Consider the following 14,965-nt stretch of genomic DNA (forward strand, 5'->3'; position numbering starts at 1 on the left):
GAATGCAAAGCTTCCTTTACCACGAGATGACATGAAAGCTGGTAAGAAGTAACGAAATGCTTCTAACTGATTGACTTACTGCTGAAAACGAATAAAAAATAAATATTAGGTCTTGAATAGAAAAAAAGTGAATAATGAATGAATCATCTCTCCAGTGATTCCATCACAACCTGGAGTTTTCCAATGCCTAGGATTTTTATTCATGATTCCACTTCAGAACCAGTGAATTCATTCATTGGCATACTTAGCTTTTCATCGGATCCTGGTATAGATATGATTTTTTTTTTTTTTTTTTTTTTAAATAACCATTGAAACATCAGTCTCCATCCTTCATTAATTACATAAAGGTGCCTCTGCCAAAACATCACGCCCAACGTGGGGCTCGAACCCACGACCCCGAGATTAAGAGTCTCGTGCTCTACCGACTGAGCTAGCCGGGCTACATGATAACCTCGTGGCTCTGCAGTATTCAGCCATTATGCAGTATTGCCAATGCCAAGTTTTCATGTCTATAATTTACAACAGATATGTTATTTAACTTTTTTTCTATCTTTAATCTCACCTCGTAAATATATGAAGTTATCCAACTAATGTAAGCCTTCCTTCAGTAGCTAGATGTAATATGAGGATACAACACATCGCTGTGTGACTGTAATTTTGTTCTAAGTCTGTAACCTTTCCTTAAAATATGATATCCTGAAGAGGTAAGAAACTTCATATTTCCCCCTGGCAGTTCAGGCAAGGCTGAAATAGTTATGAAGAACAACACAAATTCATGGCATTGAATGAAAACATTGCCTTAAATATGTTGAGTAATGTTATCAACTTATATCGGAAGATTTGGCATTGGTAATACTGCTTATTTGCAGACTTACTGGGTGTCCACAATGGGCTTCTAGGCCCGGCTAGCTCAGTCGGTAGAGCACGAGACTCTTAATCTCGGGGTCGTGGGTTCGAGCCCCACGTTGGGCGTCATGTTTTGGCAGTGGTGCCATAAAGAACACATATTACTATATTAATCACTTTAGTATACCAATAACAAGAGAGACGAAACTTTAGTCAGATCTGAATAACATTTGAGATTCATTGTTAACATATTTCTTGATGAGTGTCTGATAATACATTTCTATTCCATGCTCTTGTCACATATATAATCCTTTAAGCTCTCCTCCCCATTTACATACTCATCACAGGCTATTTTCCTTTTTAAATTACTTATCTTTAAAAAGATTGTCAGTATATATCAACCAAATATACAGCTTTATTTTTTTGGCTGGCTCTCTTTACAATTGTAATATAAACAGCAACTTATTCCCCCCTTAGAATTTCTGTCATTAAAATAAAAGTTTAAATTTCACCAACTAACTGTTTGACTGCAATTTTCTGTATAATAACGATTATAAGTTTAGCAAAGCTGTTTCAACAGCTGCTAAACTTGTACCCACGCACAAGTCTTCCCCCTCAACCCCCAAAAAAGGAATGTGTTGGAGTAAAATACTTCACTCGATTGTGATTCCTCACCACACTTTTGCACAGAATAGTACACATCTTCCCATTAATTAGTGGCTACAAACTATTACCTGGAGATGCGGGGTATCGATCCCCGTACCTCTCACATGCTAAGCGAGTGCTCTACCATTTGAGCTACATACCCTTACAGTTATTATTACCTGGCTGAGTACCTTATAGATGATTTTCGTAAATATAAAACCACATACAACAAATAAATCAACAACTATAATGAATAAAAAATGAAGCCATTCTTAGAGTAAGGTGTGGGATCTAAAGAACTACAGAAATGAAAAGGTTTATTAGTATTAAGGAAGGAGAAAAGAAATTGAGAGTAGACATTATTTCTGCTTGGAAGTTACAAAGGTGTGAATCAAAACTGATAGAGCATGTGTAAAGTGTTTTTTACATCAATCAGTCTTACAATGAACATAAACTATACAGGGAACAAAATATTCAAGAAAATACAGAACATGCAAGGAAAATATATCATAAAAGTATTGCAAGTCAACGCCGTCGAATTCCCCCCTTCCCACTTCTAAGATCAACCTGATCTGACCCACGACTTTCATAAAGCCATTATTTCGCATTACTGCAATGAGGCAAAGAATCTATATTAACACGTTAATAACCAATATTACCCTTATTTTAATCATGAAAGTACTAAAGTTTACATGATCTATTCACAAAATGCAGAATGTGTTAATTCCATATTTTCGCATAACAAATAATACGACTGAATCGCAACACGATGAAGATGCCCTCAATTTATTAATGAACTTTCCAGATACTTTATAATTTTGCTCTTCAACTCCGAACTGATACCGAATGATTTCGAAAGTTTAATTGATTCACAATACTATCAATGAGCAGAAAGGCTCCATGCCACCACTATCACCTCCAGCCTCTTCCCCTACAGTAACAGCAATTTTCTCAATGTGCAGACTAAGCAAGACAAATCCCTCACTTTCGGGAGTGGAAAACTTCCTTTCCCATAAAAAGTGAAGCAAATGAGCCAATTTACAGCAGAAAGAATTTCTAGTTTAACATTAAAGTGGAACAATCAAGATTTTATCAAATGTCATCAAGGACTCACATGAGATGACATGCAAAGGGCATGAAGTAATGAAATATTCCTAGAGGATTGTCTCAACTTATAAAAAAAACTGCACTTACCAAAGACTCCTTGAAACGGAAAAAACTGGGTCTTGGCTAGGAAAAATAAATAAGAAGAAAAAATGAATCACCTCCTAAGTGATCACATCATAACCTGTTCTTTTCCATTGCCATTATCATCACCATTACTGACTCCGCTCCACAATGGGAAAATTTGTACATAAGCACATTCATGCACAAGAACTTCTGGTATATTGATAAAACTATCCTCATCACATCTCTTATTTATGACTCATTAACAAATATGCCAACACCCAAACACTCATCAGTTACGTATGAATGGCAAAAGTCTAGCCTTTTAATTTGTAAATGATTTTAAAAAGTCCCTCTCCCACCTATTCATGTGTTCTAATTATGGGACCCCACTGCAAAAATGTTACGCCCAACGTGGGGCTCGAATCCAGGACTCCGGGATTAAGTCTCGTACTCTACCGACTGAGCTAGCCGGCTTTGAAAGCTGATTATGGGACACCAATAGCAAGTTTTTGGAACTTAGCTATCAACATTATTAAAACATTTTGCATTTATTTTTGGACTGCTTGTAAATTTATTAAAAAAATTTACTATTATAACCATTTTGCCTCACTAGCTGGAGGGAATAATAAGGTTAACAAATATTTTTGAGGAGAAAAATTTTACTTCTTAATCCCAAAATTCCTCCAGTTCATGTGGCATGACTGAAATTGCTTTGTTAAAGTTTCTTACACTGGCAGCAAATGGTGATAAAAAGCAAAAAGATTTAAAACATGTTGAGTACTCTTTGTAAGATTTATATATATATATAATATATATATATATATATATATATATATATATATATATATATATATATATATATATATATATATATATATATATATATATATATATGAAAACTGGGCATTGGCAATACTGTCTACTAGATGTTGGGTAATCTGATGTCACAAACCGTCTTTAAGCCCGGCTAGCTCAGTCGGTAGAGCACGAGACTCTTAATCTCGGGGTCGTGGGTTCGAGCCCCACGTTGGGCGTAAAATTTTGGCAGTGGTGCTACAATCTTTATAAAAAAAAAAAAAAAAAAAACACACACACACACACAAGACACAAGGAGATTGATTTTTTTTAATTATTTACAAAAGAAAAGGTGAAACTTTAGCAGATATGCATTCTTTCAGTATATGCTCCCATTTACATGCTCTCCTCCCCGTTTACCTATTCCTAACTTGCTTTTTTCTATTTTATTAAACTTATTTTTATAAGGCTGACAGAAAATCAATGGCACTGCTAGTTTTTACCGATATTTCATACACTATCATTTCAATAATAATCAGCGACTTTAATCTTCCCTAAAATTTTAACATCAGTTATTTGACGGCAATCTTCTTTTTAGTGGCGATGACAAATTTTGAATGGCTGTTTCAACAGCCGCAAAAAGGTCCTCATACAATAATGTGTTTAACGACTTATAACACTTTGGCAAAGCATAATGCATGTCTTTCCGTTAATTAGATTCTATAAATTATCAGCTGGAGACACGGAGTATCGATCCCTGTACCTGTCACATGCTACATCCCCCATACATTGCTTCTCCCAAGAACTCTTGGGTAATACTTGGCGCTCTGGCACAGAAGATGACATGCCAGTTGAAAAAAAGTGCTACTCCTAATTGATATTTTCTTCACTATATATAAATAAAAGTAAAAGAAAAAGTGGGCCTCGACCTATTAAAAAAACAATGGCTCTGTCACTTGAAACGGAGAGTATGAGAAAGAGACAATAGAGGCAATAAGAAAATATTGAAGCTCAACCCATTCTGCTCTAATCAAAATAAACTCAAGTTTCCTGCAAGAATTTTGTAAATAATTCTCTACCACTACTGAAGATACTGTACGTATGCTCTTATTATAAGCACTATAAATATTAAATCAAAATCAGTCATAAAGAAAACTATATCTCAAATATAACTTCATAAATTTATCCAAACAACCAAAATAATAATTCCCTAAATCGGGGAACGTAAGGCCGCTATTTCCCTTTCACTTACTGGAACAACACAGGACAATATATTCTATCCTGAAATAAGGTCATTTACACATTTTGACATTCATTGCTTGCTTAAAGCTGCCGAGAGCCTCGTCTGCCTTCAGCATTTCGGATTAAAAGCGAAATGAGCTTTGGGCTCAATGGCTGAATAACTAAACGGAAGTTGCTGAGGTGACGCGGCTTAGCGTTATATTGCTTCCTTGAATGGAGATGGAGTTACCATTTTTATGCCACTTTAATAACAGCCAAGGACCTGTCTGCGCCAGAATATTAACATGTAGACATGAATATGCAAATAGAGAGAGAGAGAGAGAGAGAGAGAGAGAAGGTGGGGGGAGATTTGTTTTTATGCTGTTTGCGCCAAAGGAAACATTTACCTTCCTCTTAAATAAGTTTGTTAGATCAAGGCAGCTTGAAAAAGCATACTCCCCACTGCCTCACAAACACCTTTATGTCATTTCCAGTATATCATCCAAAATAACAGAAGATTCGAAGCCACGACTACATTGAACTGGCAATTTACCATTCACTAATCGTTCCCCAGTGTAAAGAAGGTTGGCGAATAATTCACCTGTACCATTCAGACCAACAGCTGATGTAGCATCATCTAAATGTTGGTCTGTTCTATGGCCAATAATCACGTGACTCCTGAGGACTAAAACGAGCCAAATCATGGCAGACTTTAGCGTGGAACACAAATCACAATAACGCTGGAATTACAAAAAAGCTCTAAGGACGCCAACCAAAAAAAATGAAAAAGAAATAAAACTATGAAGATTACACAAATAACCTACAATACCTATAATCTAGCTAACAATGGTTGAGATTTTCCTATAATTAGGGACATTAACACGTTTCCCATCTTGCCAGAGGAGGTACTTAACCATAATCCAAAAAGGTACACTATCAACACTAACTCATAGGTTAGAAATGGACATGGGTAAAAATGGATAGGAGGAAAAATTTATGGAGGGATAAAAATGGACAGGGGGGGATAAAAATAGACAGGGGGTAAATTTGGAAATGTAAACATAAACAGAGGTAAAACTGGATATACGTAAAGATGGGCAGGGTTATAAGTGGACTAAGGTAAAAATGGAAAAGGGTAAAAATGAATGAATTAATTAATTGGCACTTGCTGGCATCAGGTACTAATTAATCAATTTATGGACAGGGGGTAAAATGTGACGAGGGGTAAAGATGGACACGGGGTAAAAATGGACAGGGGGTAAAATTAGACGGGTAAAAATGGACGGGGTAAAAATGGATAGGGGTAAAATGGACAATGGTAAAAATGGATAAGGGTAAAATTGAACTGGAGGGTAAAAAAGTAGAGAGGGTAAAAATGGATAGGGGGTAAAAATAGATGGGTAAAATTGGACAGGGGAAAATGTATAGGGGGTAAATATGGAAAGGGGGTAAAATTGATAAGGGGTAAAATTGGATAGGGGGTAAAAAGGGCAGGAGGCAAAAAAGGAAAGGAGGTAAAAATAGACAGGGGGAAAAATGGACAGGGGGTAAACATGGGACAGGGGGCAAAAATGGACAGGGGGCAAAAATGGACTGGAGGTAAAATTGGATAGGGGTTAAAAATGGACAGAGGGAAAATTTTGACTGGGGGTAAAAATGGACAGGGAATAAATTGGACAGCGGGTTAAAATGGACAGGGGGTAAAATTGTTCAGGGGTAAAAATAAAGGGGCAAAAATAGATAGGGGGTAAAATAGGACATGAGGTAAAATAGATAGGGGATAAAATTGGATAGGGGGTAAAATAGGATGGGGATACAATAGAACAGGGGGTAAAAATGGACAGGGGGTAAAAATGGACAGAGGGTAAAAATGGATGGAGGGTAAAAATGGGGTAAAAATGGACAGGGAGTAAAAATTGATATGGGGTAAAATTAGACAGGGGTTAAAATTAGACAGGGGTTAAAATAGAACAGGGGGTTAAAAATGGACGGGGGCTAAAAATTGATAGGGGGTTAAAATGGACCGGGGGTAAAAATGGATAGAGGTAAAAAGGGAACAGGTTACAATGGATAGGGGGTAAAAATTGATAGGAGGTTAAAATGGACATGGATGAAAATAGAAAGGGGGTAAAAAGGCAAGCTAAAAAAGGACAGGGGCACAAATGGACAGGTGGTAAAAATGGATAGGGAGATAAATTAGGGAGGCATAATTGGACGGGATAAAAATGGACGGGGGTTAAAATGGACAGAAGGAAAAATGGACAGAAGTGAAATTGGCCAGGGGGTAAAAATGGATGGTGGGGTAAAAATGGATAGTGTACAATTGGACAGCGGGTAAAATTAGACATGGGGTAAAAATGGGCAGAGGAAACATGGGATGGAGGTACTAATGGACGGGGTAAAATTTGACAGGAGGTAAAAATGGATAAGGGTAAAAATGAAGTGAGGTAAAAATGGACAATGGCAAATTGGGCAGGGAGTATAATGGACAGAGGGTAAAATTGGACAGGGGGTAAAAATGGACAGGGGGTAAATATGAAAGGGGTAAAAATGGAGAAGGGGTAAAATTGAGATGGGGTAAATATGAAAAGGGGGTAAAAATGGATTGGTGATAAAAAAGGATCAGTTAAAATGGATCGGGGTAAAAATGGATAAGGGGAAAGATGGAGTGGAGCAAAAATGGACAGGGGTAAAAATGGACAGAGGGTAAAAATGCGGAACTAGGGGGTTAAAATAGGGATAAAAAGGGGTAAGGGAATGGTGGGTAAGGGGTAAAAAATAGACAGGGGGTAAAAATGGGTAAATGGTAAAAATGGACAGGGAGTAAATTGGTTAGGGGGTAAAAATGGATAGGGGGTAAAAATGCATCAGGGGTAAAAATCGAGTGGGTTAAAAATGGGTAGGGGTAAACATGGATAGGGGTAAAAATAGATAAAAATGGATAGGAGTGAAAATGGATAGAGGTAAAAATTGAGTGAGGTAAAAATGGATAGGGGGTAAGAATGAATAAGGGTATAAATGGATAGGGGGTAAATATGGGTAGGGGTAAAATTGGTTAGGGGTAAAAATGGACAAGTGGTAAGAATGAATAGGGGTAAAAATGGACATGGGGCAAAAATGGACAAGGGGTAATAATGGACAGGGGGTAATAATGGAATGGGGTACAAATGGACAGGGAGTAAAATGGATTGATTCATTGATTGATTGATGCAAAAAAAAGTACCATGGGCGATTCCCCAAACAAACAACTTAGGTCATCGACGAGGGAATAAAATGGGCACAACGGGGTTTTTTAAATTAAAAAAAGGGAATCGGGGTAAAAAATGGGAAAACAGGGGGTAAAAATGGATTGGGGTGAAAAAGGACACGGGGTAAAAATGGATACGGGTGAGAATTGACAGGGAGTGAGAATTGACAGGGGGTAAAAATGGATAGGGGTGAGAATTGACAGGGGGTAAAAATGGATAGGGGTGAGAATTGACAGGGGGTAAAAATGGATAGGGGTGAGAATTGACAGGGGGTAAAAATGGATAGGGGTGAGAATTAACAGGGGGTAAAAATGGATAGGGGTGAGAATTAACAGGGGGTAAAAATGGATAGGGGTGAGAATTAACAGGGGGTAAAATGGATAGGGGTGAGAATTGACGGGGGGTAAAAATGGATAGGGGTGAGAATAGACACGGGGTAAAAATAGAGTGGGTTAAAAATGTAAAACGAATATGCAGAAAAATAGAAGTTTACTGAGAAAACCCCAAAATATAAATCTGAAACAATCCGAATAATACGAAAACATCATCATACAGGGGATTATAATAATCCAGGTATATTGACAACTAGTGTGCAAACCACTCTTTACCTTGCATATACCCACCCTGACCAGGGCCAGCTTTCGTTAGTCAATATGGTAGGCAGAGAGAGGAATAGATGTACTATTTTAATCAGGTTTATGGGGAAATGAGTAGGGTTGCATCGGTCAAAAGGACTAATATCTATTTGAGCAATTGTCACGTATAGCTGAATATATTTCATTGATAACGTGTGTACAGACATATTATATATACAGATTACATGAAAATTCTGTAATTAAGTACTTATTATAAAATATGTAGGTTAAACAGTGATATAATAGTTTTTACATAAAAGGAAAGATGTGAGTATCAAAACAGTGTACCTATAGGTGAATGTCTCACTTCCATCTTCAACACGAGGTAGAGAATTCCATACGTAATACAGGGGGTGGCCGGGGGGGGGAGAGGGGACATTCTGACCATATCAGGGTCAGTTTTATATTATTTATATATATATATATATATATATATATATATATATATATGTGTGTGTGTGTGTGTGTGTGTGTGTGTGTGTGTGTGTGTGTGTGTAATCAATAATCAGCCATTTCTAATGACACCTTTGTCAAAAAACGTTTTTTAGGCACACTCATCTGAAATACTGAAATATCTTATCTGCTCTTCGGACAAAGACATCGACTGCCGTGATGAAAATTACGATATTTATGATAACGAAGTTATGGATGAGGAAAGCAACGTCTCATCCAATTCCTATTGCTTAACGTAAATGAAAGTGTCATCTAGTGACGAGATGCAAACTTCATCGAATATTTTAATTCATCGTCGACTAGATAGCATGAATTTCATTTTATTTTCGTAATGTATTAAAGATATAACTGAAAGAAACGTATACAACGTAAAACGTCACTAAAAGGTCTGGAAATAATATATATATAAATATATATATATTATATATATATATATGTGTGTGTGTAATATATAGATATATATATATATCATATATATATATATATATATACATATATATATATGTGTGTGTGTATGTATAGTATGTATGTATATATATATATATATATATATATATATATATATATATATGTATATATAATATATATGTATATATATATGATAAATATATATATATATATATCATATATATATAATTGTATATAGATATGTATGTATGCTTAAAAAAATCACAGTAGATGCACGTGACTTCATTAAATAAGCGAATACCACAGGAAAATAATAGTCAGAAATCCAAGCGCTTTTCTCTTTACTAAAGACGAAAGCGCTTGGATTTCCGACTATCCTTTTCTGTGATATTCGCATATACATATATATATATATATATATATATATATATATATATTATATATATATATATAATATGTGTAATATATATATATATATATATATATATATATGTAGTATATATTATATATATATATATAGATATATATACTATATATATATGATATAGGTATGTATGTATGTATATATATATATATATATATATATATATATATATATATATATATATATGATGTTATATATATATATATATATATATATATATATATATATAATATATTATATATATATACATATGTATATGCCTGTGTGTATTCTTGCGTGTTTAGGGTTTTGCGTGAATGTTTGTGGGTGTGTAGGTATCTTTAGGCAAAGAGCCTTGGCGAAATGGATTGCATGCCGCAACAGACTAGAAAAATTGTCAGCTAGTATTCATTTTAAGGAGTCAGTAATAAATTATAGCACTATTATTTCCAGGACTTTTAGTGACGTTTCTATGTATACGTTTCTTTCGGTTATATCTTTTATACAATACGAAAATAAAATGAATTCATGCCATCCAGTCGGCAAATGAATGAAAAATAATTTGATGAAGTGTGCGTCTCGTCACTGGATGACACTTTTATTTACGTCAAGCAATAGGATCGGATGAGACATTGCTTTTCCTCATCCATAACTTCGTTATCATAAAAATCGTAATTTTCATCACGGCAGTCGATGTCTCTGTCTGAAGAGCAGATGACTAGATATTCCAATATTTCAGATGATGTGCGCAAAAATTCTTGGTGAACTATTTATTTGTACGTTTCTTCATTTCATATGTTCAACACAGATTATTAACCATTGTGTACATGTGTATATATTATTTACATACATATATATATATATATATATAACATATATATATATATATATATATATGATTATTAATCATTGTGTACGTGTATACACACACACACACACACACACACACACACATAGACAACACACACACACACACACCACACTACCACACAACGCATATATATATATATAATATATATATATATATAATATTATTATATTTATATTATATATTACTATTATATATATAATAGTACTAATAAGTAAATATATAAACTGACCCTGATATTGGTCAGAATGTCCCGTCTCGGCCCCCCCGGCACCCCCTGTATTACGGTATGGGGAATTCTCGTATACCATCCGGGTGTTGAAGATGAGTTGAACATTCACGCTATAGGACAAACTGTTTTGATACTCACCATCTTTCCTTTTATGTAAAAACTATTATATCACTGTTTTAAACCTACATATTTTATAAATAAGTACTTAATTACAGAATTTTCATGTAAATCTGTTATATATAATATGTCTGTACACACGTTTATCAATGAAATATATTCAGCCTATACGTGACAATTGCTCAAATAGATATTAGTCCTTTTGACCGATGCAACCCTACTCATTTCCCCATAAAACCTGATTAAAATAGTACATCTATCTCTCTGCCTACCATATTGGACTAACGAAAGCTGGCCCTGGTCAGGGTGGGTATATGCAAGGTAAAGAGTGGTTTGCACACTAGTTGTCAATATACCTGGATTATTATAATCCCCTGTATGATGATGTTTTCGTATTATTCGGATTGTTTCAGATTTATATTTGGGGTTTTCTCAGTAAACTTCTATTTTTCTGCATATTCGTTTTACATTTTTAACCCACTCTATTTTTACCCCGTGTCTATTCTCACCCCTATCCATTTTTACCCCCCGTCAATTCTCACCCCTATCCATTTTACCCCCTGTTAATTCTCACCCCTATCCATTTTTACCCCCTGTTAATTCTCCACCCCTATCCATTTTACCCCCTGTCAACTTCTCACCCCTATCCATTTTTCACCCCCTGTCAATTCTCAACCATATCCATTTTTACCCCCTGTCAATTCTCACCCCTATCCATTTTTACCCCCTGTCAATCTCACCCCTATCCATTTTTACCCCCTGTCAATTCTCACTCCCTGTCAATTCTCACCCGTATCCATTTTTACCCCGTGTCCTTTTTCACCCCAATCCATTTTTACCCCCTGTTCATTTTTACCCCATTCCATTTTAACCCCTTGTCCATTTTATTCCCGTCGATGACCTAAGTTGTTGGGATGCCATGGTACTTTTTTTTGCATCAATCAATCAATGAATCAATCCATTTTACTCCCTGTCCATTTGTACCCCATTCCATTATTACCCCCTGTCCATTATTACCCCTTGTCCATTTTTGCCCCATGTCCATTTTTACCCCTATTCATTCTTACCACTTGTCCATTTTTACCCCTAACCAATTTTACCCCTACCCATATTTACCCCCTATCCATTATACCCTTATTCATTCTTACCCCTATCCATTTTTACCTCACTCAATTTTTACCTCTATCCATTTTCACTCCTATCCATTTTTATCTATTTTTACCCCTATCCATGTTTACCCCTACCCATTTTTAACCCACTCGATTTTTACCCCTGATGCATTTTTACCCCCTATCCATTTTTACCCCCTAACCAATTTACTCCCTGTCCATTTTTACCATTTACCCATTTTTACCCCCTGTCTATTTTTTACCCCTTACCCATTCTTACCCCTATCTATTTTACCCCCTATCCATTTTTACCCTCTGTCCATTTTTACCCCTGTCCATTTTTGCTCCACTCCATCTTTCCCCTTATCCATTTTTACCCCGATCCATTTTAACTGATCCTTTTTTATCACCAATCCATTTTTACCCCCTTTTCATATTTACCCCATCTCAATTTTACCCCTTCTCCATTTTTACCCCTTTCATATTTACCCCCTGTCCCATTTTTACCCCTGTCCAATTTTACCCTCTGTCCATTATACTCCCTGCCCATTTGCCATTGTCCATTTTTACCTCACTTCATTTTTACATTATCCATTTTTACCTCCTGTCAAAGTTTTTACCCCGTTCCATTAGTACCTCCATCCCAGTTTCCTCTGCCCATTTTACCCCATGTCTAATTTTACCCGCTGTCCAATTGTACACTATCCATTTTTACCCACCATCCATTTTTACCCCTGGCCAATTTCACTTCTGTCCCATTTTTCCTTCTGTCCATTTTAACCCAACCCCCCGTCCATTTTTTATCCCGTCCAATTATGCCTCCTCCCTAATTTATCTCCTATCCATTTTTACCACCTGTCCATTTGTGCCCCTGTCCTTTTTTAGCTTGCCTTTTTACCCCTTTCTATTTTTCATCCATGTCCATTTTGTTTTAACCTCTATCAATTTTTAACCCCCTATCCATTGTAACCTGTTCCCTTTTTACCTCTATCCATTTTTAACCCCCGGTCCATTTTAACCCCCTATCAATTTTTTAGCCCCCGTCCATTTTTCCAACCCCTGTTCTATTTTAACCCCTGTCTAATTTTAATCCCCTGTCTAATTTTACCCATATCAATTTTTTACTCCCTGTCCATTTTTACCCCATTTTTACCCTCCATCCATTTTTACCCTCTGTCCATTTTTACCCCCTGTTCCATTTTTACCCCCTGTTCTATTGGTATCCCCATCCTAATTTTTACCCCCCTATCCATTTTATCCCCCTATATAGTTTTTACCCTCATGTCCTATTTTTACCCCCATATCTATGCCCCTTTTAATACCCTTTTGAAACCATACCCCCTGTCCATTTTACCCCCGCCCCTGTCCACCTTTTTTAATGCCCTTTTTCCCCTGTCAATTTTACCATATTTTTATTTCCCCTGTCCAATTTTACCCAGTCTTTATGTTCCCCCTCCTCCATTTTTACCCCTATCCGTACCTTTTTTACCTCCAGTCCATTTTTGCCCCCTGTCCATTTTTGACCCCCTGTCCATGTTTACCCCCTGTTTTTTCCATTTTTTCCCCTGTTCTATTTTTACCTCCTTTTCCTTTTTTGCCTCCTGCCTTTTACCCCCTATCCATTTTACCCTTATCAATTTTACCCCTTCCATATTTACCCCCTATACATTTTCCCCGTCCAATTTTTACCCATCTATTTTTACCCCTATCCATTTTTACCCTCTCTACTTTTTTACCCTCCAGTTCAATTTTACCCTTATCCATTTTTACCATTGTCCATTTTACCCCTATCCATTTTACCCCGTCCATTTTTACCCGTCTAATTTTACCCCCTGTCCATTTTTTACCCCGTGTCCATCTTTTACCCCTCGTCACATTTTACCCCTCCGTCCATAAATTGATTAATTAGTACCTGATGCCAGCAAGTGCCAATAATTAATTCATTCATTTTTACCCTTTTCCATTTTTACCTTAGTCCACTTATAACCCTGCCCATCTTTACGTATATCCAGTTTTACCTCTGTTTATGTTTTACATTTCCAAATTTACCCCCTGTCTATTTTTATCCCCCCCTGTCCATTTTTATCCCTCCATAAATTTTTCCTCCTATCCATTTTTTACCCATGTCCATTTCTAACCTATGAGTTAGTGTGATAGTGTACCTTTTTGGATTATGGTTAAGTACCTCCTCTGGCAAGATGGGAAACGTGGTTAATGTCCCTAATTATAGGAAAATCTCAACCATTGTTAGCTAGATTATAGGTATTGTAGGTTATTTGTGTAATCTTCATAGTTTTATTTCTTTTTTCATTTTTTTTGGTTGGCGTCCTTAGAGCTTTTTGTAATTCCAGCGTTATTGTGATTTGTGTTCCCACGCTAAAGTCTGCCATGATTTGGCTCGTTTTAGTCTCAGGAGTCACGTGATTATGGCAATAGAAACAGACCAACATTTAGATGATGCTACATCAGCTGTTGGTCTGAATGGTACAGGTGAATTATTCGCCAACCTTCTTTACACTGAACGATTAGTGAATGGTAAATTGCCAGTTCAATGTAGTCGTGGCTTCGAATCTTCTGTTATTTTGGATGATATACTGGAAATGACATAAAGGTGTTTGTGAGGCAGTGGGGGAGTATGCTTTTTTCAAGCTGCCTTGATCTAACAAACTTATTTAAGAGGAAGGTAAATGGTTTTCCTTTGGCGCAAACAGCATAAAAAAACAAATCTCCCCCACCTTCTCTCTCTTCTCTCTCTCTCTCTTCTCTCTATTTGCATATTCATGTCTACATGTTAATATTCTGGCGCAGACAGGTC

At 36.2% G+C, this 14,965-nt stretch overlaps 1 long non-coding RNA gene and 3 other non-coding genes across 5 annotated transcripts in view; 2 read left to right on the forward strand and 2 right to left on the reverse strand.

The window, feature by feature from the left end:
* Positions 1 to 14,965, reverse strand: part of LOC135209587 (uncharacterized) — a 701,429-nt gene that overhangs the window by 552,659 nt on the left and 133,805 nt on the right. The gene's annotated exons all lie outside the window — the stretch shown is intronic.
* Trnak-cuu (transfer RNA lysine (anticodon CUU)) lies at positions 368 to 440 on the reverse strand. The gene has a single exon. It is a non-coding gene; the product is annotated as a tRNA-Lys (tRNA).
* On the forward strand, positions 900 to 972 carry Trnak-cuu (transfer RNA lysine (anticodon CUU)). Its single transcript has one exon. It is a non-coding gene; the product is annotated as a tRNA-Lys (tRNA).
* On the forward strand, positions 3,623 to 3,695 carry Trnak-cuu (transfer RNA lysine (anticodon CUU)). Its single transcript has one exon. It is a non-coding gene; the product is annotated as a tRNA-Lys (tRNA).

This window comes from Macrobrachium nipponense, chromosome 11, assembly GCF_015104395.2.
Source record: "Macrobrachium nipponense isolate FS-2020 chromosome 11, ASM1510439v2, whole genome shotgun sequence".
Taxonomy (NCBI): Eukaryota; Metazoa; Arthropoda; class Malacostraca; order Decapoda; family Palaemonidae; genus Macrobrachium; species Macrobrachium nipponense.